A 26,428-nucleotide genomic window follows, 5' to 3' on the forward strand; every position below is an offset into this window, starting at 1 on the left:
CTTTTAAGAAGTGTCTGACTTCTATACAAGTTGAGTGGAGGTGGTGATCTCTTTTGGCATTCTCCCCATTTCAGGTAAAGTGATGGAGCATCTTAACCCGTGTATTTGAGAAGAGACGGGTATTTTTGTGGCAAATATGACAAATATGCCTGTAGCACATTGGTGAGAAAAACTACCCTTCTAGTGGTTCTGGAAATAGTTTTGCATTGTATGTTTTGTGAAATGAGGGTTTCTGTTAGTTAAGAAACCTTCACAAATGTACATATAAACAGAACTGTTGTAGAGTTAGGCATCAGTGTGGTGGTTTTGGGGCTCACGGTCCTCATGCAGGGTAGAGGGTGTATATAATTTTTTTTTAAGTATTATTATTTTAAATCCATTATGATTTCCAAACAGGGTTTACAAAAACATCACACTAAGCAATACATTGTCTCTTTTGACCCTACCAGTAATGCTTTTGTCTTTGCCTTGCGAAGAAGCTTTTCCCTATGGACTCACCCATCAGCTCCTGAAAGGCAAAAGGAGGTAAAAACTGAGCTGAAGTTGGGGGTTTTGGTGGTTTTTCTTTGTTGTTTTTTTTTTTCTTGAAGACGTATATGACTGATTTAGGAACAAAATATTATGTTATACAAACTGGTATTTGATGATCTCAAGTTCTTTTTCCTGTGCTTCTTTACCATCTCAACATGCTCTATCTCTTATCTTCACATTCTTAAACCCCACTGTTGTGCATTAAGAGAATAGCATTAAAAAAAAAAAAAAAGTGATTATAACTGCTTAGAATGCTATGAGATAAAAGGTTTAAAAAAAATAGTCCAAAAAAACCCTTTTCTGGGCTATTATTAATTTCACAGAGTGGCAGTGGCTCTAGATCTGTTCAGGTGGCCAGCTACACTCACTATGCAGGGTGTGACTGTGCTTTTTCAAGACAAAGCTATGCCAAATTAATTGATTTTTCTTAATTATTTTTTTTTTCCTTCTTATTAAGTAAGTCTGGCCAGGCCGCACTTACTTGGATTAAATACAAGCAAAAAGAAAACTCACATTGGTTCAGGAAGTTTGTTTTGTGGTTCTTTGGAAGAGAACATTCTGTCCCCTCTTTGCAAAACCAATACAAACAGTCTCTTGGCACAGACACTATTCTTTGTGGACACCTTACTTTAAATTATCTCTTGGTTATTTTGCAAGATTAAGTATCGCAGTTCCTATTTCCTGGATAAATTCTGCCTTGTGTAATTTCGCTTTCACTTTGTAAGTCACATCTGCAGAGGTAGTTGGGCAATACGATTAAATCTTCTAAACACTATTTGAGATCTGTTGATGAAAGATACTGAATAATAGAAATGGTGATTATAAATTGTAGGATAGCAAACGTTGTTTATAAAGTAGCACTTATTCAGAAGCGGTTATATCTCATTGTAGAAATGAACACATAAATATAGGTTGTGTGATTATTGATGTTACTGAAAAAGAGCTCTAGAAGTACAGAGTAGCAGTAAAACATCCAGAACTGTGAGGGATTTTTCTTTGTTGGGTAATTGAGGAAATGTGTACAAGTTTTGCAGAGAGATGTCCTTTTCCCTTTTATTTAACTTTTTTTTTTTTTTAAGGATGTTATTAAGCTGGTCTGGGTTACTAAAGGAGTACCGAGGACAACGCATTTCATGTGCTTATATTAGGCATTTCTCACATGTGAGAATCTGGCATGAACTGCTGGAATTACGAATAAGAGCAGGGACAGAAATGTGCACTGTGCAACCTTCATCAAACAGGGAGCAATCTCTAGTGCCCTCTTTTGATAATATATCCAGTGGAACCAATTAGGGGAGAATCTTAAGTGATGTTGATAGGTTATTGGACTGTTTCTTCAAGTGGCTGTAACTCCTACTGACTTAGGCTCTTACTAGAAGGGAAATTAAAGATATCTTGTACCTTGTAGGAGGCAGTCCTACTTGTAGTAAGTAATATTCCCAGAGAGTGATAAAAGCAAACCAAATCTCTGCTGTAACAGCTTTGAAGTGAGCTGAAGGTTTACACGCTGCTAAATTTTTTATTATGAACAGAAAACACGCTAAAAAACCCCAGCCTTGCAAACTTTCCATTTCCATATGTTTAAACCCAAAGACTAAAGTGTTTTGATTGTCATGTCTGTCTTATCTTTCTAGAAAAGCCTTTTTCCTATAATTAAAAGGGCATCAATTTTTCTAATTGATGCCAAATCCAATCCAAACCTCCCACGCAATTATTTCACCCTTCCCTCCCCCTCCCATCATTATCTGATATTTTGTTTGCACAGTCATTATTCATTAACTCTGTTCATGTCCAGGGCTGCAAACAGTAAAATCACATTAGCAAGGAGGAGCTCTGAGACTCACCAGTAAAATCTGTTTTTTCCTTTTCTGTTTTACATTGGCTTTCAGACGAGAATCCCAAAACCTGTCACAAAATTTGGAGATAAGGGGCTTGGAAACGATGAATGTGCTAGCGTTTGGTACTTTCTTTTCTTAGCAGAATTCTTTAGTTCTTACATAGTACTGAAAAGAGTTAAGTTCTGCGTAAGAAGCTGCTGAGATCACCACTTACTATCGGAAAGGAAAAGAAGTGCAGTCTGTCCTCTTTTTTACATACATATGTATATATATATGTGTCTGCATGCAGCCAAGCCTATTGCCCTGTCTCAGAGCTTTATAGCTGAATCTGTTTTATTTAGAGGTAATTTTTGAGCATGTCCCTTCTTCCTCTTCGGCTTATCCTCAGGTGGCTGTGTCTGCCCCCTTGCCCTTTTGAGAGATACAGACCTACACACAAAGATCTCACTGTGATTGCTCCTGAAGGCTTTTTGGTCTGCTGCTTTTTCAGTGTTTGACCTTGGTTCCTCTGTAATCAATGGCAACCCTCTCACACTGACCCAAGCATTGGATGAGCTACTAACCATACCTGGATCTTGGAGTGCTCCTCCTCACTTGCCCTTGTATTTCATTAAGAAGACTGTCACCTTTATCCATGTTTTAAAAGGGAGAAAATGGGTATGGAGGGGTAGAGGGTCTTACCCAAGGCCAGTGAACTGGGAAAGGCCAAGGCTCATGGGTGGGAAATGAGGTATGGATGGAAGGCAGCCCTTCCTGCCTTGGTGTGTTGTCCCCATGTGTTGTCCTTTCTTCCTGGTCAGCAAACCATTAATTGCCTATCTCCCCTTAAAGTATTAGAATTTTAAGTTTTTGACAGAATTGAGTGATTAACAGATAAACCACCACTATAATCTGGTCATATTAGTAAACAACTTGATAAGGTTCAGTGCATAAACTACCTCAATATACTGCTGCCTATATTAATATGCAACTACTGGATCAATTCAGATTGACTGAATTGACCCGTTACCACTTGTCCTGTTACTGGATTGGCTTGTTACTGCTTCTTGCCTGTTCTGTTGCTATATCAAATTGATCCGTATTTTTTAATTATGTTTAATTGGATTTATTGTAAAATGGGAAACATCACTGCAGGGCTGGCCTGGTAAGGGAGGGGGAATGGAACCTCTCATAGAAGTTGCAGAATTGGGATAATGTCAAAATGATGACTCAAAGAGAGTAACTCATAAAAATATACAACTGTAAGTAGAGCGGGTTTGGTGAAATTTAAAGGATTGGTCAGCCCCTGGGATGGTGCAGCTATGAACCTGGAAGCGACTTTTATGTGCAACAAGGTTAGAACAAAGTGTTGGATATGACTAAAGAAATGAAATAGAAAAGGACAAGGACTAAGCTTGCCTGAACTCTCGACTATCAGATTCAAAAATGAGGGCTGGCAAAAATTTGAGGAGAAAATGGGAGAACATCATAATTGCCTCCGTCCAAAAAAATATTTTAGAAGTTACACCATCTGCTGTCTCCTTCCTCTGCCTTTCGTCTTGGTTTTCACCTTATTCTTCCTTTCCTGCATCCTCCTTCTCCAAGTGCCTCCCGTGCTCCAACCCCACTGGTTACTGGAGAGTTTTTTGAGCTGTCCCCACTTTCTCTCAATACAAACAGCTTTTGTCCCATCTCTCTCTCCCATTCGGGCCACATTGCTTCTGGTGCCTTGTGAGTGCAACCCTGGGCTGCTGCCCCTCGGCCATGGCTGAGAGCTGGGAGCGCCGGGGCTACAAGGGCAGCATTTGCTTCCCGAGGGGGACGCGGATGTGAGGTGAGGAAGGGGCTCCACTCTCACCAATACCTCCATCTTTGTTGCTTGACCAAGCTTTTACAACATGTGCTTATGAACACGTTACGCTCTTGTTCCCTTTGGGTTTGCAGCCTTCTCGGCTCTGCTGAGCCCATCAGGTCCACAGCTTTATGAACTCCTCACTTGACCCCTGAGGAGGGATCCGACCCTCCTCAAGGTGGAGGTCATCCAGGTACCCTGACTATGAAGTTCCCGTTAGCTGGACAGAGGAGTTCTTTTTGACATTGCTGGTATTTAGAAAGTTCATGTCTGAAAGCAGTGGATGAACTCTAATCAGAAATGTACTTCCCCCTCTCATCCAGCAAGGGAAATCACATTGTAAGAAGTCAGGGCTTAGCAAGTCTAACTGATTGTATAATGCGCAGTGGAATTGCAAAGCTGAACTTGTTTTGTTCGGTTTTTTTTTTTTTTCCTATTTTTTCAGTGATTTGTCCAGTTGGGCAGCCGCCTTCTGAGTGACTCTGGAGAGATGCCAGCCACTTGAGCTGAATCAAGCACTGGCAGGGACAGCATCTACCCAGGCTGAAGTTTTAATTCCAGGCACGTGGCTTTTGCACAAGTGGTCACCGGTGAGTTGTACGTAAGTGCAGCTTCTCTCTCTCTCTCTCTCCTCTTTCTCTGTCCCTTTAACAGCTGGCACCTTATTGCAAACTGTAAGTTTCTTTATGCAAAGACTCGCCTGCCTTGCTTGTTTTTCCCGGAGGGTGACTGACGATCTTAGAGAAAATGAGAGCGATCCAGGTTACCAGCTAATCTTAGGAAATCCTTACTATTTGCTTGTATGTTTATGGATTATTTTTACCTCTCCCTCCACTGAATGAGTAACATCCTGGTGAGGCCAAACTTCAAATCTGTAGCAGTTGGTGTGTTGTACTAGACGATATCACCGAGCCTTTTTAATCAGAGGAGGTTTTATACCCTCTGCCTTAGCGCTTCGTAGCCTGGAAATACAAGCTGTGGGGTTCTGATAACAGAAGTAGTGACTGGCTGCTGTCAGCATGAGGATGATTAAAAATGTGTGTGTGTGTGTGTGCGTGCGTGCTTGTTCACTCTCTTTCCGGCTGAATAGAAAATGAAACTCCCCAAAGCCTTTTATGTAAGTGCATGGGTTTTGCTTTTTTTTTTTTCTCCCCTGTTTAAATCTCTGGGTGGCTGTGCACAAACCTCTTCCCCAGCTTCCTTTTGAAGATGCTGGGTAAAGAAATAAGTATGCTTGTTTTGACCTCCAAAGCGTGATCCTGTCAGTTCAATACTAGATATACCCTCTCTGCAGAAGATAATAGCAAGCAATTTTTTTTTTTTTTTTTTGAGGGAAAGGTGGTTTCCAGTCAGTTTCTCCCATCTGTGATTTTTCCTTGATAAAACAATGGCAATCTGCTTCCTCCAGCAGCTGAAATGCTGCGATTCTTTGACAGCAAATGTGTGGCGTGCTGCCTTGCACCTCATGACACCCTGCTTTATTTAAGATACTGCCATGCTGAGCTGACTGCTGTCTTCCCAGGAGTGTTGCACCAAGGAATTATTGATGAGATGCAGCCTGGTCTGCAAAGCACACGTTTTCTATTAAAAACAACATATGCGCCCTGAGCTATTGCTAATCATTTAAACACTTGTGACGTTTGGGAAGAAGTAGCCCCTCTGTACACGGATAGAGTCCCATTAAAGCACTGGCACGATACAGGTCAGCATCAGATACGGAATCTTCCTGTGAATATCAGAGTTGAAGATTGGTGCTTTAAGCAGACCCACTTGAAGTTATCTTCTTAAGAGGATATAAGGTGTGTTGCCTTGTAAGGACGGGTGTGGGAAGGGCAATACACGTCCTGGGCTCTTGTCCAAACTCTTTCAGGTTTTTATGGCATTGTTAAGAGTGCTCGTTGGAATATTTGGACAAAAACCTGGAGGTTGGTGCCATACTGTGGGTATGTGCTAACTTGATTAGCAGTGGAGTTGGAAAATTACTCTGGCCTGAAAAATTATGAGGGCAATTCTGGCTTTATGCTGGAGGAGGCAAAGGCAGAACAGCAAACTCAAGTACATAATTTCAAGGTCCAGTAGTCTATTAAACCAGGCTAAAACTGGTACGTTTTAATTAATGGAAAGTTTGGAAAAGCAATTTTTATGCTATTGTTGAGCATGCGTTGTATTTTTGCAAGTTGGAAGATACCTGTCCTTAAGTTCCCCTCATTCTCATTACCGGTCTTCTCCCCGCTTCAGTTCAAGCGTAACAGCTGCTATCTTGGGAACTGCTGAAGGTAGACACAGTTCTTTTATGCTGTTCGAGAACTCTGAACCCCAGAGCTTAAATAATATAGCAACTTCAGTGCTAACTCTGGCAGCTTTGGAAGAGAAAGGTTTTAAAATTGTTGCAATTGATTTTCTGGGTGCGTAGAAATAGAGAAAGCAAGGTAGTAATTGAAGCGATGTTTTTTTTATATAAAATCGTTAGTACTTGGGTAGGTGCACTTTTTTTTCCCCAGTAAGTATTCTCAATTATTAGAAGTTAGAAACCACAGATTTTCTAGATGCCTGATAACTTCATGCAGGTAAAATAATTCTCTTACAGAGGAAGCATATCTATGTCTTGGTCAGGGAGGTCCCAAATTTAAGACTAGTTGCTCTTTGTCAGATCTGTGGTCCCTGTCTGACTCATAAGCTTGATGGCCAGCATGGGGGAGAAGGCAGAAACCTTGCTCCCCTGTAGCGTGGGTGGGGAAGCATCTCTGTGTGGGGAGACTTCTTTCGAAACCTGAGATCATCAGGAAGGTACCTTGAAAATTCACTGCACAAACAGCGATCGAGCCAGCCAACGCCTGCTTATCACGTCAAGTAGCGATTAAACCATGATGTAAATCCCCTTGTGCTATGGATACATCCAGTTTGATGGCTTTGCCAATGGCTGCACTTAAGAAATGTTTGGGAGCTCAAATGCAGTTTTTACTCTTTCTGAGAGCACTGTAGTAATAGAGCATGGAGCTCCCAGTGCAGCATACGTGGAATGTCCTGCACTTGAGGTTAGACGGTGGTTTGCACTTTGCTTCCAATCCTACTCAATTGCTTTTTATTGCCTGCAAATGCAGTCTGCTCTTTTGAAATGGCAGTTTTAATCTTTGTCTGTCAGCAGAGGGTCTGGAGACTAAGTCTTATGAGGAAAGGCTGAGGGAGCTGGGGTTGTTCAACCTGGAGAAAAGGAGGCTGAGGGGAGACCTTCTCGCTCTCTACAACTACCCAAAAGGAGGGTGTAGAGGGTGGTCTCTTCTCCCATGTCACAGAGGATAGGATAAGAGGAAACGGCCTCAAATTGCACCAGGGGAGGTTCAGATTGGATATTAGGAAGAATTTTTACACTGAAAAGGGTTATCAAGCATTGGAATGGGCTGCCCAGGGAAGTGGTTGAGGCACCATCCCTGGAGGTATTCAAAAGATGGGTTGACATGGTGCTTAGAGACATGCTTTAGTGATGATTTTTTTGTTTTTGTCAGAGTTAGGTTGATGGTTGGACTAGATGATCTTGAAGGTCCCTTCCAACCGAGACAATTCTATGATTCTATGATTGTTTTGTTTATTGATTGTTTTTTTGCATTTCTAGTTCTTCTTAATTATAGGTATCCTCTGCTGTCAGCACAGTATTACCTCAAAGTAATTGGCTAAAACAAATATCACAGAATCAGGGAAACAAACCTCCTGCCCCCAATGTTTATTTATGTTCCTGAGGTGCTGAAACACAATTGCAGAAATTGCAGACCATCATAAGCCTGCAAATGAGCAATGATCCAGCTATCAATGAATATTTTGAAACTTAAGAAAATATTAGCTTAAGGAGTTGATTTGAATCAAAACACCTTAAGCATACGTTAGCATACGTTTTGCTTAGATCCGTGGAGTCACTGAAGCTATATGGGCATTTCTGGTGGTTTTACAGTAGCAAAATGTAACTTACTTCTCAGTGGGAGTAAATGGGACGACATCTGAGACTTACTGTTATCCATTCCAATCACCTGTGTTTTGCATTTTAAAGTATAAAGTTCCTGGCAAGCATTGGGTTTTTTTTTTTTTTAATCCTGTATTTCTAAACACATGGTTACCCTATCTTTTAAATCCTGCAGATAGGGAGAGCATTCTCATACCGAGATAGTCAAGACGTGGCTGTGCAGATGGGGTTTTTTGCCTTTGGAGAAAGAGAGAAATCTGGGCATTTTGAGTATTGTCCTTGCATGCGGTGGTGGCTGCTGATGCCCACGTGCCCGGCTCTGCAGGCGAAGGATCAGTGTCACGAATGAGAGCCACGCTGCTCGCTGAGTGTTGACAGCTTGTCATTACAGACAGTGTTTTTTTTCCTCCCGGCTTGTAGTTGAAAAGGTTTAGAAATGATCATAATCTCTTCCCTGAAGTGACTCGGGGAAGGGTTGGGGTTTGTTCTTTCTGGATTTGGGGAGCAAAGAGACACTCTGCTTTTTGTTTGTGCCGAGTTTACAATTATTTTACTGTCTTGGTTGTATTTTCTTAATGTATCCAAAATCATTAAGCTCCCACATAGTGAAGGATGGTGTGAAGAAAAGGAGCAGTGAGGGGAGAGGAAGGAAGAAACGGTAGTTAAACAGGTTGGGGTTTTTCTTGTTTTAGGTGGGGCGTTTATTTTACAGCAGCTATTCCTGGTACGTAGCGGGGAGGGTGCGGGGAAGGTGGGGTGATGGTGAGTACGTGTGATAGGGTATGGCGTTTGTTCAGCCATGTGGCAAGAAGGGATTGTACATCAACCAGTTCTTCTCTGCCCTTTTAACTGGGGCTATAGAAGAATTTTTTTGTTTGTTTGTTTAATGCCTAAGTACAGGCGTTCTCTGCTCTGGACACGCACGCCGGGCTGCTGAAAATTAAATTAGTAAATGAGATGCGATGACATAAAAACAAACCCAAGCAAACAAAGCCCCCCACAGGGTGCGGGCGGAGGGCACCCTTTATCCTCTGTCATCAGAGGAACAGGGCTGTTTGAATTGGCTTCCACCTTTGTTTTGCGAGGTTGCTGTGGTGATGAATAACCTTTGCGGAGGGTGTGTGAGCAGGAGTGCGCGGGTGCCTTGGTTCTTGCATATGGAACCACGCTGCCGAGCGCAGGGCTTTGCATCCCTGCCTCAGAGCGCTTACGCTGGAGGGCAGCGGTCACCTCCTCCCCAAAACGAGTTGAATGACAAAACCGTTGTCTTAGAGCCCAGTTACTGACGTGGTGTTAGTCTACTGATCGCTTCCTCCCATCGCTCTCCTACCAGGTAGCAGGAGACTGGGTGATGGCAGAGCAGTGGCTTTTTTCGCTTGCGTGGAAGGGGAGTTGCAGGGTAGCTGAGACGCCCGATTTGCGCGAGCTTATGACACCTGAGCTTTGTCTTGTTCCCTGGGCTTGAGGAAGGACTCTAGGTAGAGAAATAGACTGACAAAGGTACTCTGTAGAGGGAAAGAGGGAAGTGCTATGATTTGAGAGGGCTTGCTTTTTTTTTTTTTTTCCTTCCTACCATTGCAAAGATCACATTTGTCTATACCGAGGAAAAAACCTGAGGACCGTCTGTGGGTTAGTATTGTTTCTTTTTACTCTCCGTTTATCAATAAATATTACAACAAGTTATCTATTTTGAGCTACAGTAAATTTAGTAATAAGTATGTTTTTCATACTAAGATACAAAAATCTGATGTAGCAACTACATATCTGGTACAAGATTGACTGTGTGAAAATTAGAATGTATGCATGAATATTCTACATGAGGCTTATGTGCTTTCTCCACGAAGTGAAACTGGTACAAAAATAATTTCACAGAATCACAGAAATTATTTTTTGATGGTACAGTTGTCTGAAGATGTTATAAATATCACTTCTAGGTAAAGAATTGCCTTCAAGAAAGTTTTGGAAACTTTGTTTCCCCCCTGCTAGAAAACCCTAGGGAAAAACTGAATCACTCGGAGATGATCCAGTGGCCATGACAAATACGGTGAAGTTTAGAATGTTCTACTTTTGCTGCATAATTCCTGAACTTAAAGAATAAAAAAAAAAGTGCGAAGTACTCAGTTCTCTGTCAGGTCCCCATCTCTTCAGAGACCATCATAACTGATGGTTTCATTTGGGAGGCCACGTATGTTGAAGGTTGTCTTGTTCTTGACTGCAGCCTTGCTGAAGGATCAAAGGGGAAGATGAAAATGTTTTAAAAGCAGTAAGGCCTCTCACAGTATTTAAAGTGAAGGTGGCAAAGGCAGAGTGCATGGCCCCCTTGCACGACTGATGGGACTTCATGTTGAGTTAGAGCAGTTGGGGAAATAACGTTCTCTCCCTCCAGCAGTTTTTTGAGGCTTGTCATCTTGAAGTTTTCCCCAGCACAATTTAAACATGCTGTCAGCTCCCTTTAGTGGCTCACTTAGTTAAAATCACCTTCAGTAAGGAGCATTTAATTGCATCTTCTAATACCTTATTCAAGCTCCCCTCCTGGATTTTTGGGAATCTGAAGAATGCTGCTAATAGAGTGGAGCCAGCATTTACAGGAATAAATTAATAGCAGAACGATAGCTGTGCTTTTTACAACTACCACATTCTCCAAGGCTAACGCTGCACCTCCCGTACTTCTTCAAATTCATTTGTTCCGTTTCAGTTCAGTCTTTTGAAATATTTTGTGATGAATGACTTCACTTTACAAGCCGGTGATCAGCAGCAGCTGTTCATAGTCATGCTTTAAATTGAACCCATCTGTCAGTGGGCTCTTTAAAGTGCGGGTTTCACATTGTCAGGAGACCTGATTACAGCAGAGCGGTATCTGGGTGCTGTTTGCCAAAAAGGAAAAATCAAAACGGAGTGTGCTTGGGGTACCCTTGCAGTGTCACATGTAGAGCTGTGATTTAGCCTGGTGAGAGGAGAGCGAAGTGATCGCAAGCAGTACTTTTAGCACTGACACACAGATAGGTGTTCAGATGTAGGCTGAAATTAGGAGATGACCTGTAGTAAGCTTTCTAGAAACCATATGCGGTGCTTGCTGTCTGTTTTTTAATCCTGACCCTTTGATCAACCTCATCACCAGCTCTTTACATTTTTTTGGTTGTAGCATTGGGGTTGTACCATGTTCTCCACAGGATGAGCTGAAGAGGAAAAGACGTGGCTTATTCAAATCAGCAAAAGGAGACAACACTGCTTTTTTTTTCCCCTTAGTACACGTGCATCATTTCTTATTTTCATTTGTAACTAGAGGAGGATGAAATGTGTCTGTTGAGGCTGTTTTGCAAGCTGCATTTAAGGCAATATTTGAGAGCAAAAAATGGTCATTTGCTGGCTGCATTAATTGTTCTCATAATTCTACGTAAAAGCTTTGAACTTCAGTAATGCTTTCAGTAAATTACACACTGGATATGGAAACCAGCTTTTTCTTGGCCTGCAGTCCATTGGTCTTATTCATAGGTAACTTCTCATGTTTTCCTTCTTCCCAGTTTGTTCCTCACCAAGACTTTTGTGGGAGGACTGGGCTTGTGCTGGGGTTTGTGTATAGCTCTAGGGAAAAGCATTTCTTACCAGCAGAAGCTTATTCACCGAAGTACTACAGAGTTACACAAGTATGGCATTTTCATTATATCATTTCACTTTAGGAAAGAAAACCTTCCTTGGAGGAGCAGAACAGTGGTACAGCCTCCTTCGCCACTACAAAACTCTTCTTTTGTAGTAGTAGGAGGGCCATACTTCATTTCTAGGCTCAGTCTCGGTCTCCAACCACAGAGACTACCCTTTGTCGGTGGTCAGATAAATATTGTCTCAGCGTCTCGCATCACCCGCGGCCACAGGAGACCTCACTCAGTGGCTGAAGTCCACCCATGTTTCTCTGCTATGAGCTTCTCCACCTCACTTTTGCTGCTGGAGTCTGCAAGCATTGCTGCTCAAGAGTGCAGCTGCATTCCTAGTGCAAGTTCCAAGCCAGAACTTTAATTAAACACTAAATTCAGTACTGGCAGAAGCATAGAGAAGGGGGAATACAACAAAAGAGAACACCCAGACCGTCTTTATGAGCTTGCATTTTCTGTCAGTTGAAGCTAGCAGCGTGTCTTTGAAATGAAGCATCTGTTGTCATATGGTAAAAGAAAAGAACCTCAGCTTTTCCTTAACGTATAGAAAGCAGCACTGTGTATACCAGAGCCTGTTATTGCAGTGTACCTGATAAATACAGATGACTTTTTTTTTTTTTTATGGAGACTCATTAACGTGTTCCACATGGAGATGGTGAGAATTGCACATTGAGTGAAAAGATTGATTGATGTTGGCTGGTGTTAAGAAAATATGGCTGACAGGAGGAGTCAATACATGCTCTTTTTTTACTTTAAGTGCATTGTTTTTCCTGCATGTGTTTAATCAGAGAACTTAGCAGGGGAATGCCCTTGCTTAATAGCTGACAATATCTTGTTATCTTCCTTTAAAATACTTAATAGAGTGAAAATACAATTATTAAGATCTGGCACTCACTCGAACTCCCACTTGGGATTTTGGATTATAAACACTCAGTATCTGTAAATTAGCTGCAGACACAGAGTAAGTATCTGAACCTTCACCATTTAACCCACAAGCAATAAAAGCTGTGCAGCAGCGAGCACGTGAAAAGCCTTGCTCTGCAAACCCATAGGCAAACGTGTCCTTCCTCACTGGGAGTGCTCTGACCTCTGAAAACTCCAATTTCAACTTTTCAAACTTCACAAGTTGGGCCTGAACGGAGCGATTTGGCAGGAGAAGAAAGAGGGAAAACTCTTCTTTCCCTTCCCACATAGCGAAATGGAGGTGAACACGGAGAGCACGCTGAAAGGGGCAGGTTTCCCATATCAGGAGGAGCCGCGCAGTGCAGTGTCTCCCTGAAGAAGCTCAGGGGATGTCTGTGTGCAGCACCAGCCCACTTAGCTCCTGTGTCCCTCTCCAAGCTCTGTAAGAACAGGCAGGGTATGCCAAGCCCACTGCTATGTGGGTATTTGAAGAGGCAGCATCACTGTCTCACTGAGAGGGTTATGAATGAAATTCTCAATATCTTGTCTAGACTATACTGATCATTAAGGATGAAATGATTAATTTCTAAAACCAGGTGCTTTTCCTTTGACTTTTGTGAAATCTGTGATTGAATACAGGTTTGATGTTTATTTAGGTGAGATAGATTCATAGCACGAGCAGTATGATTAATGCTGTGTAATATTCTAAACTTTTGCTAAATTGTATTTTCATGAGTGGATGCGAGTAACATTCTAGTATCTGGTTTGATTTTTATCAGGTGTGCACAGATACCTTGTTCCCGGAAATGCGGAGCTGGGAACAGGTTTAAGGTACAGACATTGCTGACTGAACAGAGTTTTGTAATCTCTGTTAATCACTGCAATTCTTGGTGAAGGTTTAAAACTGTAATGGTTGAGCCAGTAAGGATGAGATAGACAGCACCAGATTTTGAAATTGCTAGCAACCTGATTTTCATGTGGTACATCTTAGTTGGTAATCCTATGGAGGCATTGTTACGGCTCCTCGGTTTATATTGTAGCTGTTATAACAGAAGCTGAAATACTCTTTGCTATCATTTGGAGATGGAAATTTATTCCAATATATGTATCCATTTAGAAATTCTATATGAAAAAAGTCTGTTGGCATATAGAAAGCGTAAAACTATTAAAATCTTTACTATGATGTATTGTTGCCAATATCTTTACCTACAAGGTTTCTTCTTAATGCAGCCCAGGTTACAAATGGGAAAGTTTACTCTTTTTTTGGAAATCCTTCCAGTAAGTGGGGTGAAATACAGCCCGCTGTAAGCCAGGCAGAATTTCTTACTGTTCTCTACTGCATCTGGGAAGGGTTGTTTAGAGGGAAAAGTAAAATGCTGCTGTGTGCTATTTGTTCACATACGGTGTTCCCCAGAAGCATGGTATAGTAGTATACCGTGTAACCAAATATCATCTCTCATGTAGTAGCAATAAAGCTAAAGGTTACATTTGTTTTCAAATGCAAGTATCCAAAATCAAGTAAGTAACCAAATTTATTTACCTGGAGCCAATTTACTTTCATCTCCTCCCTACCGCACTACTGTGATAAAGTTGTACCCTGTGAAATTTCACTGGGCCATACGGAGTTTACTTCTTTTGGTGGCGTGACTCTTTTGGGTGTGCAGAAAAGCTGCTGCAGGTTACTGCTTCGGTGAAATCCTCAACAGCCAGCTAAATCCAGAGCTGTAGCTGTTTGGGCTTGTGATAGGGTGTATGCATTTTTTTAAAGAGAGACAAGAATGTTGTCGATTTGCTCTAGACCTACCATCTGCCTTCTTGTATATGTTAGGTAACTGGGTAGTGGCTGCCTTAAGAGTTATCACAGAATGATATGGGGTTGGAAGGGACCTCTGGAGGTCAAGTCCAACCCCCCTGCCAAAGCAGGTCCACCTAGAGCAGGTTGCACAGGAACTTGTCCAGGCGGGTTTTGAATGTCTCCAGAGAAGGAGACTCCACCACCTCCCTGGGCAGCCCATTCCAGTGCTCTGCCACCCTCAAAGTAAAGAAGTTCCTCCTCATGTTTAGGTGGAACTTCTTATATTCAAGTTTGTGCCCATTTCCTCTTGTCCTATCCCTGGGCACCACTGAAAAAAGACCGTCTCCATCCTCTTGACACCCACCCTTTAAGTATTTATAGGCATTGATCAGATCCCCCCTCAGCCTTCTCTTCTCTAGACTAAAAAGACCCAAGTCCCTCAGCCTCTCCTTGTAAGGGAGATGCTCCAGGCCCCTCATCATCTTTGTAGCCCTCTGCTGTACCCTCTCCAGCAGTACCCTGTCCTTCTTGAACTGGGGAGCCCAGAACTGGACACAGTACTCCAGATGGGGCCTCACCAGGGCAGAGTAGAGGGGCATGATAACCTCTCTCAACCCGCTGGTCACACTCTTCCTGATGCACCCCAGGATGCCATTGGCCTTCTTGGCCACAAGGGCACATTGCTGGCTCATGGTCATCCTATTACCCACCAGGACTCCTAGGTCTTTCTCCTCAGAGGTGCTCTCCAGCAAGTCAGCCCCCAACCTGTACTGGTGCATGGGGTTATTTCTCCTCAGGTGAGATCTCTTGTTTTCTTTTAAGGAGAGGAGCTCACACTTGTGGTCGACGTCGTGGCGCTCGCTGTGGTTCTCCTCCTTGCAGTTTCTCACTCGAACGCCTGTGCTGGCCAGTAAGAGAGGGAGGGCACAAGTGGCTGAATGATTGTCTGCGATTTCAAAGACAAGCCACTGCCCTGCTGCCAGAATTTGCATTTCACTCCTCAGTTGCTCTACAGTTCGGTCAAGGCAAACCTGCAATACCAGCTTTTGTGGCACAGGCTGCTCTGTTTGAAGCTGGGTATGTGGCCAAGCATCGTGTTTATTACAAAGCTCCCAATATCCATCCGACTGCTTCCCCGTTGGTGTTCTTTCTGCAGCTTAAAATCCCTTGCTAGTGTATCGTAGCTCTTACACAGCTTATCCAACACGTGCCTTTTGTAACACGGGGACACGTCCGTGATTTGTCTTGTGGGCTGAATAACATTTCAGGCAAAGAGGAAGCTGCTTGGTCTCGGACTTAATTGCTGATAAATAGTGATCTGATTCACCTGAGAGCTTACACCTTATTGATATGTTCCTATCAAATTGTGCTGAGTAGGGAGCTTCAGGAACCTGTGAACTTTGGCACCTGCCTCTTTACAGGTGGGTGCAGCTGGTGGCAACTAAGAATTTCTGTAATAGAAGTGAAGTGCAGAAAAATATGATCTGTACAGCAAATAAGGAAATACAAATTCCTCTGTGAAAAGAAAGAGTAAAGTTCAGGGTACTGGCAAGACGTTGATACACCTGTATAGTTTTATAACATTGAACTGCAAGCACTAGTTGAAGGTTTCAGTTTTGAAAGAGGAAGGGCCACAAAGATGATCAGAGGGCTGCAGCACCTCTCCTATGAAGACAGACTGGGAGAATTTGGGTTGTTCAGCCTGGAGAAGAGGAGGCTCCGGGGAGACCTTATATCAGCCTTTCAGTATCTAAAGAAGGCCTACAGGAAAGCTGGAGGGGAGGGACTGTTTATCAGGGAATGTAGTGATAGGACGAAGGGTAATGGTTTCAAACTGGAAGAGGGGAGATTTAGATTAGATATCAGGAAGAAATTCTTTACTGTGGGGGTGGTGAGGCACTGGAATAGGCTGCCCAGAGAAGCTGTGGATGCCCCATACCTGGAAGTGTTCAAGGCCAGGCTGGATGGGGCTTTGAGCAACCTTGTCTGGTGGGAGGTGTCCCTGCCCATGGCAGGGGGATTGGAACTACATGATCTTTAAGGTCCCTTCCAACTCTAACCATTCTATGATTGTATGATCGTTCTTACTTCTGTTTCCATGCTGATACCTCTGTGGGCTGAGGAAGGGGCTTTCTCTGTCTGAAATTCTTAGTGAAGCTCACAAAGATACCTGCTTTATGTTGTGGTCAACCATGGAGCATTGGCTGTTAACAGCTGCAAAATATTAAAGCAAATGGATCAAACACATGAGTCATTGTGGTTGTGTATTGCAAAGATGGGCTCATTTTTTCATATTTCTTGTCCCATTGCTTTTCTCATTTAAATAAAGCTTTTGATTTTTCCTTCTTGTGTAAATGAGTTTTTATAGTTCTTACTAATCTTTTCTCTATGCTTTAAAAAAAAAGAAAAGAAAACAAAACCAGAATATTTATTCTACAGGTGCTAAATTCTTACTCTTGTTTGTCGAAGAGGAGGCCCAAAGAAATTCAGACTGGAACTCTTTCTACTTAATATTATTACTTGTCTTCATAAAAACAAAACAAAGTGGAAAAAACACTCTTTCTATCGTGTGACCATGTAGAAAAGCAGTGTCTCATTTTAAACTAGTTCATTGCTTAATGTTTTGTATTAATAAAAAAAAAAATTAGAAAACTCTTCCTCTCTGCTGTCATTGAAGGTGTTTATTATGACACTGCTCATCTTTACTTATAAGGATTCATTTTTTTCCCATCACTTAAATGTTTTCAGTTAAACATGCTTTTTAAATTCATTATCAATATGGAAAATACAATTAGTCAGGGGCGTGTAAGCCACAGTCCCCTTTGGGGACTCACCCCGCCCCCAATTAGTTCCTCCTTTCTGTACTTCTCAGTGCTCCATCTGTGTGTGTGCATGCAATCACTTTCTCTCCTGTCTCTTTACCAGGCTTATTTCCATTCTTTGCTGGCAAAGAAACTCTAGTTACTGAACCAGCAAAACCTTTCAGGTGCTGTTTATAACTTATTTTAGAGATTAGGTGTGTTCCCATAGGTGACTGTAAGCCAGAGGAGTTCCTGAAACCTGTTGCTGTTCTGACGCTCCACCTGTGGTTTGCACAGCTGCTCTCTGCTCTGGGCTTTTCCTCAAAATTATGCAGGTGAGCTCAGTACTTCCCAAGTGTTTTTAACCAGCCTTTTGGTCTCCTGGCTTGGTACCCAAGACCTGCGTGCCCTGGCAAAGCGGAGCTTTGGAGGTGTGAGGCCAGTCTGACTTTCTGTTGCTTCCAGGCTATGCCCAAGCTGTCACTCAGTGCTCTTGAGTTGCTCCGTGTTTCAGGCATTAGGTGCTACATTTGCTGTTGAAATAACAGAGCATGACCGTGTGCCGTTGATAGAAAACATGAGGTGAACTTTGTGGTGTACCTGGGAAGCCACAGAAATAGGATTGGATTATGTACTGCTCCTGATGCTCACAAGAATCTCTGGAGAAAATCCCTGTGACAAGTTTGGTAGGGACTGAATAGGCGCAGTTGAAATGTTATGGGATTCCAGCATTATACCTGTTAGTGATTTTATGTGCTCAGTTTTCATTATTAACAATGTTCTAAAACATATGCATTGAGATTTTTCAAAGCAGACTGGAAAATGTAATCCTGCAAACACTATTCATTTCACTAGGAATTCTTGCTGTTCTCTGTTCTGCTTTGTTCTACTTTGTAAATTTAGATTTTTCTTTTTTTTTCTTTTTATTTTTTAATTTATTCCCTCAAGTTGCATGCTTAAAAAATGGCAACAACTGGGTGAGTGTATCTTTTAAAAGTACTTATTGTTTGCTTCATCACAGCATAATAAAATTGACCTTGGTCCTAGGGGCTTTGAAATGACTGCAGTAATTGTCTAGGTGTTTACCTTGTAAAGCTACCTTCTTTGCATTGAAATATACAGCAATTTAGTGTTTTGTTGATAGCGAATTCATCATTCCTTCAGTTGGACTACTGTGAGTAGCCACACTTTGATTCCCCCCTTCTTCCCTTTTACAATAGTGTTCTCTGCTGTAAAATTATAACGCAATGGATGGATGCTGCACAGAAACAAGGTACCCATTTACTTAAAGGAATTCTTGGTCGACGCCCTTGGAAAACTCAATGAGGAACTTCATACAATACCTAACTTGTAAAGAAGACAACACCTCTTTGCCGAAATGCAAAGTTATTTGTCATTTAGGGAAGAGGTAAAGCAGCATCTTGAGTGTCAGTATTGCCTGACTGCGTCTTAAAGTATTTTTTTTTTTCTGAGGTGGAGCTTTGAAAGGATGTGTTATTAACTATGAAAGAATGTATTATTTGGTATTCGAGGATTGGATTTCAATTGTCATTTGTTAAAGTACATAATGAAATTAGTGTGTGGTGTACAACGCTGATAAATCTTAGACTGTTGACCTTTTAGGCATTTATAGCTAATCAGCAGTGAAGTGTCTTGTAAAAGAAGATTTCTGTGAGAATTTAAAGCATTAATATCATCTATACTTTGTAGACCTTAGGAATCTGATTCCTCTGAGATGATAAAAGTATGATTATAAGAATAATCTTAGGATTCATTTGAATTATTTTCCTGACACCAAACTACAAAGTTTACACACTTTTGTTTTATTTTGTTGATAAAATAGCGTCAAGCTCAGGTTGGTTTTAGCTATGAGTAATCCTAAGGATTTCCTTTCTAAGTGTTAGGATTTTGTCCCAAAAGTTATGAAGCATGTTGCTTCTAACAACTTTCAGCATATAGTTAAGGGTTACAGGCAATGTGTAGACTTGCAAACAGATGCTTCACTAGAAAACTTTTGAGTTTTGTATTGAAGGAAAGAATTTGGCTTAAATCTGATCTGGATTATTTTTATTTTTTTCTACTGGTGGATATATCATTTGTAATCAAACTGAAATTGTTTTTGAATAGTGAAGAATCACTTGTTTGTACTAAAATAAATGGTGTCTGTATTAAATTTCACCCCTAATTGTCATAACCATTGAGAGAGAAGCTCCAACACCAGCCTGCGGTGAGAGCAGATGGGAATGTTGCTGGATTCAGAGGTTGGGAAAAGGTGTCATTGAGATATGAATTAGTCAGGGTCCACAGTGAATCCACTTAAGGGGGAGAATGAGACGCATCTTTCCTGAGACGTTATTTTCTTTATGCAGTCTAACCTGTTTTAGGGATGAGGTGTGCAAGTGGGGCTGGGGTATCTCCAAGGTGGCAACAAGTGGTAGTGCTGCCTCTGGTCTCGGCGAAGTCCTGGAGGGCTGCCTGCGCTGTTGTTGAGCTGTGCCCATGGCACGTGTGATGCTTGCTGCTCTTGCAGGAGCAACTTCTGTTTCAGCTCAGAGCAAATCCAGCATCAGCAGCACTGAGCGGGAAGGAGGAACCTGCAGGGCCTTTTCTCTGAGGGCTTTTCTGTTAGCCTGGCAGATTATTCAAATGTTTTCCCATTGACTTAGTGCAGTCGCTGGTTTCAGCTGTGATCTTTAAATAGGACTTACGTCTGTCAATAGATACTGAAGATAAATGTGAATTTGGGCAGAGGGAAGAGGAACTCTTTTTAAGAGTTAATGTGGAGCCATGGGCCACGGCCCTACTGGGACTAGGGAAGGAGGGAGGTAGGACGATGCGCCCTTCGGAAAGGAGCATGATGTGGGTTTGGATGAGTGTGGGAACGAGTCCCTTGGGCTGTGCCCGTGGGTCCCTGCAGCGGCTTTCTGTGTGCTGCCATCATTTCTCTCTCATTAACATCTCTGGATGCTACTGTACTCGTGGCGGAATGCAAATTGTGAGGTAGAACTTTTCCTGTAGAAAAAGGAAAGGGAGAAATATACCCCAAATGCGCCCTGCCTCCCCAGAACAAGGAGTGCAGGAGAGGTGCATGGGGGCACAGTTGTCACATGCCTGATAAGGGATCCCGTCTCTCAACTCAAGACCCCCAAGTGGTTTTCACTCTTCCCTTCTGTTCCAGTGGATATTGATAAATAGTTGTCATGAATGCAAATAATGCCTGCATGTTAGTTTTCATTTTGCTGTGCCCATGATGGTGACAAAGATGACTTTGAGATCAAGAATTTCTTGGCAGCTTAATCAGAGGTCCTGTTGACTTTTACCTTGACTACCTTTCACCCATCCCTACAGCACTGCTCAGAAAACGCCCTTGGCTGGCCACTATCTGCCTTTTTAATTTGAGCTGAGGAAAAAAAAAAACACAAATCCACACCTCATTTCTCTCACACTCTTACTTTAAACCATAAAACACCGACAATGCAGAGAGTCTTGCACCTATCCAGGTTTCCCAAAACTCCTGCAGATGACCGGGTGGGCAGCCAGCAGGGGTAGCGTGCTCCTCCTGCCTGAGACCAGCCCGTTGGGGGGCACGGACGGGCGGTGATTCGGGGCAGCCCGCTGCCACCCAGCCTCAGCTGATCGTTTCTGCTTGGCACGTTGCCTGTTCCTGGCTCTTAATGATGTCATTTGGGAAGAAGATAAGGGACTTAAAAGTAAGAAGAGAAGAGCTACCCATCCCATAGAGACAAGGAAGGAGCTTCTGGTCCCAGAGCAGGAAATACATTTCAGTGGATGCAGGTATGTTTGCTCTTACCTTACAGTTTGTTGCTTATGTTTCTCCAGTAAGCTTTCCCCTTTTTTTTTTTTGTTTTGTTTTTCCTTTCCTAACTGGATATGGTTGAATTAAAGTACTTATCAGTACATTCTTGAGCAATACGAAAGGCCCAAGTCCAAGGCAAGTTATGACACCTCGTTCAGCCTATATTTTGCTGTATTCCAGTAGCAGAAACTATTTCCAGAATGTATGAAACACTTTGTACTCTGATCTTGTGAACTGGAGAGACAGTATTATGGCTGGTTCACCTCTCTGTGATCGTGCTGTCTTTGGCTTAGTCATTTTCATGATGAAAAAGTTGAAAATCATGATGCTTTTCTTTTTCTTTTTTTTTTTTTTTTAATTCTCATTCTGAACTGAACTTTGAGGAGTGTTCTGTGTACTGTATCCTTGTACTGTTCGCACTGAAGGAAACACCGGTGTTAATTTAATAAAGCTGCCAGCCATTGCTTTCTTCTCACACAACTAAACTGCCAAAGACAAAAGCAAAAAAAAAAAAAAGATTGCCACAGGATGGGAGGAGGTCATACTGGAGTTTTGGGAAGCGGTAGGTTAGGTTCAGCAGCTGTATGACTGGGCAGTCTGGAGATTGGGGTTCTGAGAGGCCCCTTGTGCTCTGCGGTTATTGTCACAGGGCAGTGACTCACAGATGTAAATGTTGGGCCGCACCTATATTGTCACCAGCTTTGGTCTGGTCAGGGATGAAAAGAGGAGCAAGTTGGGTCCGAGTGCCAGGCTGTTTGCTTGGAAAGGAGGGCAGTAGGGAGGTGGGCCAGAAGGATGCTCCCGAGTACCAACTCCTGCTCCCCTTTTCCTGGGAGGGGAAGGTGATAGACAGGCAGGAACCACTCTCCATCTGGAATCAGCCTGTGAGATATTAGTAGAACAACACTGAACTAAACTGCAGTTTTGCTCCACTCTTTTGGCATTAGCCCTTTTTCATTGATTTCATTCAATCACTAGATTTTAGATTTTTTTTTTTTTTTTTGTAATATTTTTTTTTTCCCAGTCACTGCTTTTTGACCAGTTTGACTTCTCAGTTCATTTGCTAGAAGCAGTCACTTCATCCTTTGGATGTCAGCATGCTGCTGGGTATTAGTCTTTGACCTCCAGAATTAGTCATCTAATTAAGGAGTGGGTTGACCACGGAAGTCTGTGTTTGACCAAATTGCTAAGAAATATCTTTGTGGATACTAATGATGCTAAATACAGACTGCTTGAAGTCCTAGTGCTTGCAGAAGCAGCTGCAACTTTTTTCCCCTCCCATGCTCAGCCAGCCCCAGGAATGAACGCTGTGATTCAGCGTTAAGTGGCTTTTTGCTTGAACTGCTCGTGCTCAAATCCTGGTTTAAACTACATGGGAGAGACTTGAAAAAGAAAAAAAACAACAACCATTTGTTTCACAGTCTGATTTTAATGACATGTTGCTTTTTAATAGTTGATAAGACATTTAAAAAAATATTGCTGTGGAATGATGCGTCTTCAGGAAGTCCTGTACTGGCGTTTGGAGAACATTTTTAAAGTTTAAATTCTGAATCAAAAAGTGATTCTATAGCTTGGGGGTTTAATAGAAGTCAAGTTGATATTAGTAGGAAATATTTTAAATATACAAACTGTGCTTTCCACTTCAGGTGAAATCCTACAGTAGCTTATTATAATCTTATTTTTCTTTTAAAATCTGCAAATTAACTTGAATGTCCTCCAGAATTTTGGGTAAAAAGCTGTGCTTAATCACCTTATCCTGATATTGGTAGTTTAGGTTTATTTTGCACAGTTCAGTATGTTTAATATTGATGCTTTAATATTTTAGCTTACAATATTTATGTTAAATAGTTTTAAAGAGTATTAATATTTTAGCATGTCAATAAATGCATTAAATCGCAAACAGCCCTATTTGGTGTCTGAGAGGATTTTTTAGACATTTTCTATGTATTTTTAAAATGCCCCAAATCTGTAAGAGCTATGTGCCGTGCATATTGAGTCACGTTAAAGGATTCCCAGTTGCAGCTCCCCTGCGCCTGACTGCTTTTTAACATGAATTCAGAGTACTAGTGCATAGGCTACAGCAGCTTGGTGAGCGGTGATGACTACTTCAGATGCAACGCTGATGGCTGTCCTACTTTTGGATTTATTCTATCCCTCAATTTCCTTCTTCACAGCACCCGGCCTCTCCCCTCCCCCTTTCCTGAAAAAAATGTTAACTCCTCTATATTTTTAAAATATTTTATGTTTTCCTTTAGTGCAAAGGAGGAATACTGCCTGGTTCATCAGAGTTAACTGAAACAAAGTTACTTTTTACCACAGTATTTTTAATTATTTTGCTTTAGAAAGAGAACTTTGGTTTATTTTAGTGTGTGAATTTATTTGCTGTGCACTGTTAAAGCTCTGACTGAGCTTCCAAAGACAAGTACTGAACGTGAGCTAAGGAGGTGCTTTCAAGTAGCTAAATAGTAACTAGGGGCCTGAACACAAGGAAAGACTACACCCTTTTATCTTTTTTTTTTTTTTTTCCCCTTTTCTTTTTTCTCCTCTCTCTGAACGCTGATTTTTTTTCCTTCTTGTTACAATGCTTTGTGTTCTGGGATTTGTATTGGTGTGTGGCATTGAGGAATGCTTGCTTCAAACTCGTGAAGTTTGAATTCCTTTCAGTAAGTGATTAAAGAGTGTGAAGCAGAAAAAGCTAGATTCAACAATTTGATCTCTTTTCATTTCATTTTTCTTTTTTTCAGTTACAAAACACTGAGAAAGGAAGGCTTTGGATAATAGCAAGTGGGAGTCTGAGAGAGGTTAATAGGCTCCGGAGGATGCTTTGGAGTGTGTATACGTTAGGGATGCCAGTCCATATTTTGCTTCCTCATTACAAGCATTTTTGTTTCAAACAAAGCACTCATAGAACCAAAATGCACAAGGCACTAGGATTCACCAAAGTAAGTGTCAGTGTTTAGGTGCTCACCAAGAATAAATCCGGTACCGTTTTAGCATCTGAGTGTGTCTATTGTTATCTAGCTTCTGTCACTACGTGTTGAGTGCTTGTTTTAATAAAAGGACTGTAACTGGCATTTGTTTACTTTTATTCTGAATTATTTCACTGTACTGTGGTTTCTGTTTTATTTTTATTTATATTTTTGTATTTTCTTTTATTCATCTGAGGCTGAGTGGTGATGGTACGTTTGAGCTGGTGCTGCCACGCATCTGCTCCTGCTCAGTCCTTAAAAATTCTGCTCCGTCAAAGGTATCAGTAGTTTCAGCTCTGCCATTAGCAACTTCTGCCTGAGTTTTTTAGGTGACTTGAGTGCATCTAAATCCAGGTAGTTAATAACTCACAGCATGTAAAATATCAAGAGTGCATAGCATTGGGTGGAGTCTTAAGCTACAAGTTGATATGAGAAAACTGGTGGGAAGGGAGATATTTGGCGATTACACTGGCTAATAAATTTTGCTTAGAGACAAATCCTTCATGACGGGCTCTGGCCATGTTCTGGTTTAGCAGAGTTGGTTTCTACTGAAGCAGAGGAGGGATGAATAAGGGATGCAAAGCAGTGAATCGGGCCTTTTCCCCCTGAGCCAGCGCTCCCAGCTGGGGACAGGTCAGACTCTTTCCTTCGGTGCTCATAAGCCTCACCTTTTCTGTCCTTCAGTTTGTCTGTTTTACTTACAATTTAAGGAGAGCGAGGCTAGTGGAAACCACATGGATGAAAGTGCACAGGCAAAATGAAGAGCACTGAGAAGTCTGACTTGCAGCAGCCTCTCTGAGAGTAGGATTGAGTGGAGAGTCTTATTCATAAGTTTTCAACATTAATGTTTTTTTTGTTTGGTTTTTTTTGTTTTTTTTTTTTTTTTTTTTAATCAGTGTACTGGTTTTCCAGTCACTTGCTCTCTTCAGGAAAAACAGGGCATGCAAAATTAAGTTGCCATGAAAGAGGCATGGGGAAACAAAACTAAAAGCACCCAGCTCCTATCTCTTTCTTATTTTTTTTTTTTTTCCCTTTGCTTGTAAAAAGAAACAGAAGATCTATCTTCTCTTCAGGAGAGACCTCCTTTCAGCACTGTATCAAAGTGCAGGGGGCTGTTAATCACTTACGCGTTTTGAGTTGGAATTAAGAAACCAGTCTGGTTATTCACTTGTGTGATCAGTCAAGGAGATAACTGAGAACTGCGAGTGGGTATTTTGTTTCTGTTTTTGTCCAAAGCAGGAGGGAGGGAAAAGTATCTTAAGTTGGTGACAGCTTTAATGCACAGATGTGAATACTTTAGTAACCTTCGTGTCATATAAATCCCAGACACCTGTCCAAACATCAGGGTTGGCCTAGAAAAAAAATATTGTTATTTATTTTGCTACCTGAGTTGTTAGTGTCTACTAAAATCTCTGTTTGCAGCTGAGCTTAAGTGGATTTTAATTCTGTTTGTACTAACAAATGCTTGAAAAATCCGGAACCATCACACTGCTTATGAATTAGGATACATAGTTTTTTAACGTTTTAAACAAATACAAAATGAGAACATGGTGGCAGATCGATGGATGTGTTAAATGGAGAAAACTGCCTGTCCAGAAGTGAACCTGTTCACCGTGATGTGGGGTGAGGGGGTCTGTATACCTTCAGCAATCGTTCGCCAAACCAGTCGCTTTTTGCAAAAAGGAATTCAATTTCGAAGATTTTGCTGAAAAGTTTTCCTCTTTTAAGATTCAAATGCTTACATGAAAACCTTTAAGCAACCAAGGGCCTGCATTTTTTCCAGGGAGACTGCGGAAGCTTTAGCTCTGATGCCCATCAGCAGCAGTTTTTGTGCGGTTTGCACGTGAGGATAGGGAACTACTGGAAAGAGTCCAGCGAAGGGCAACGAGGATGATTCAAGGATTGGAGCATCTCCCTTATGAAGAAAGGCTGAGAGAGCTGGGACTCTTTAGCCTGGAGAAGAGAAGGCTGAGGGGAGACCTTCTCAATGTTTATAAATATCTAAAGGGTGGGTTGAAGGAGGAGGGAGCCGGACTCTTTTCAGTGGTTGCCAGTGAGAGAACGAGGGGCAATGGGCACAAGCTGGAACATGGGAGGTTCCACTCAAATATGAGGCGAAACTTCTTTAGGGTGAGGGTGCCAGAGCCCTGGAACAGGCTGCCCAGGGAGGTTGTGGAGTCCCCTTCTCTGGAGATTTTCAAGACCCGCCTGGATGCGGTCCTGAGTAACATGCTCTGACATGCTCTGGGCAATCCTGCTTCGGCAGGGGGGTTGGACTAGACGATCTTTATGGTCCCTTCCAACTCTAAAAAATTCAGTGAAATTCAGTGAGCTCTGTCGTCTG

General features: G+C 41.9%; 1 protein-coding gene across 1 annotated transcript in view; it reads left to right on the forward strand.

Moving 5' to 3' along the window:
- The first annotated feature begins 4,645 nt into the window (after positions 1-4,645).
- The window catches only part of EPS8 (EGFR pathway substrate 8, signaling adaptor), a 103,384-nt gene continuing 81,601 nt past the window's right edge, over positions 4,646-26,428 (forward strand). Inside the window, exon 1 of the mRNA XM_074161838.1 lies at positions 4,646-4,790. The gene's annotated coding sequence lies outside the window, so the exon portion shown is untranslated. The remainder of the gene's footprint in view (positions 4,791-26,428) is intronic.

Source organism: Numenius arquata, chromosome 2, assembly GCF_964106895.1.
Source record: "Numenius arquata chromosome 2, bNumArq3.hap1.1, whole genome shotgun sequence".
NCBI classification, from domain to species: Eukaryota; Metazoa; Chordata; class Aves; order Charadriiformes; family Scolopacidae; genus Numenius; species Numenius arquata.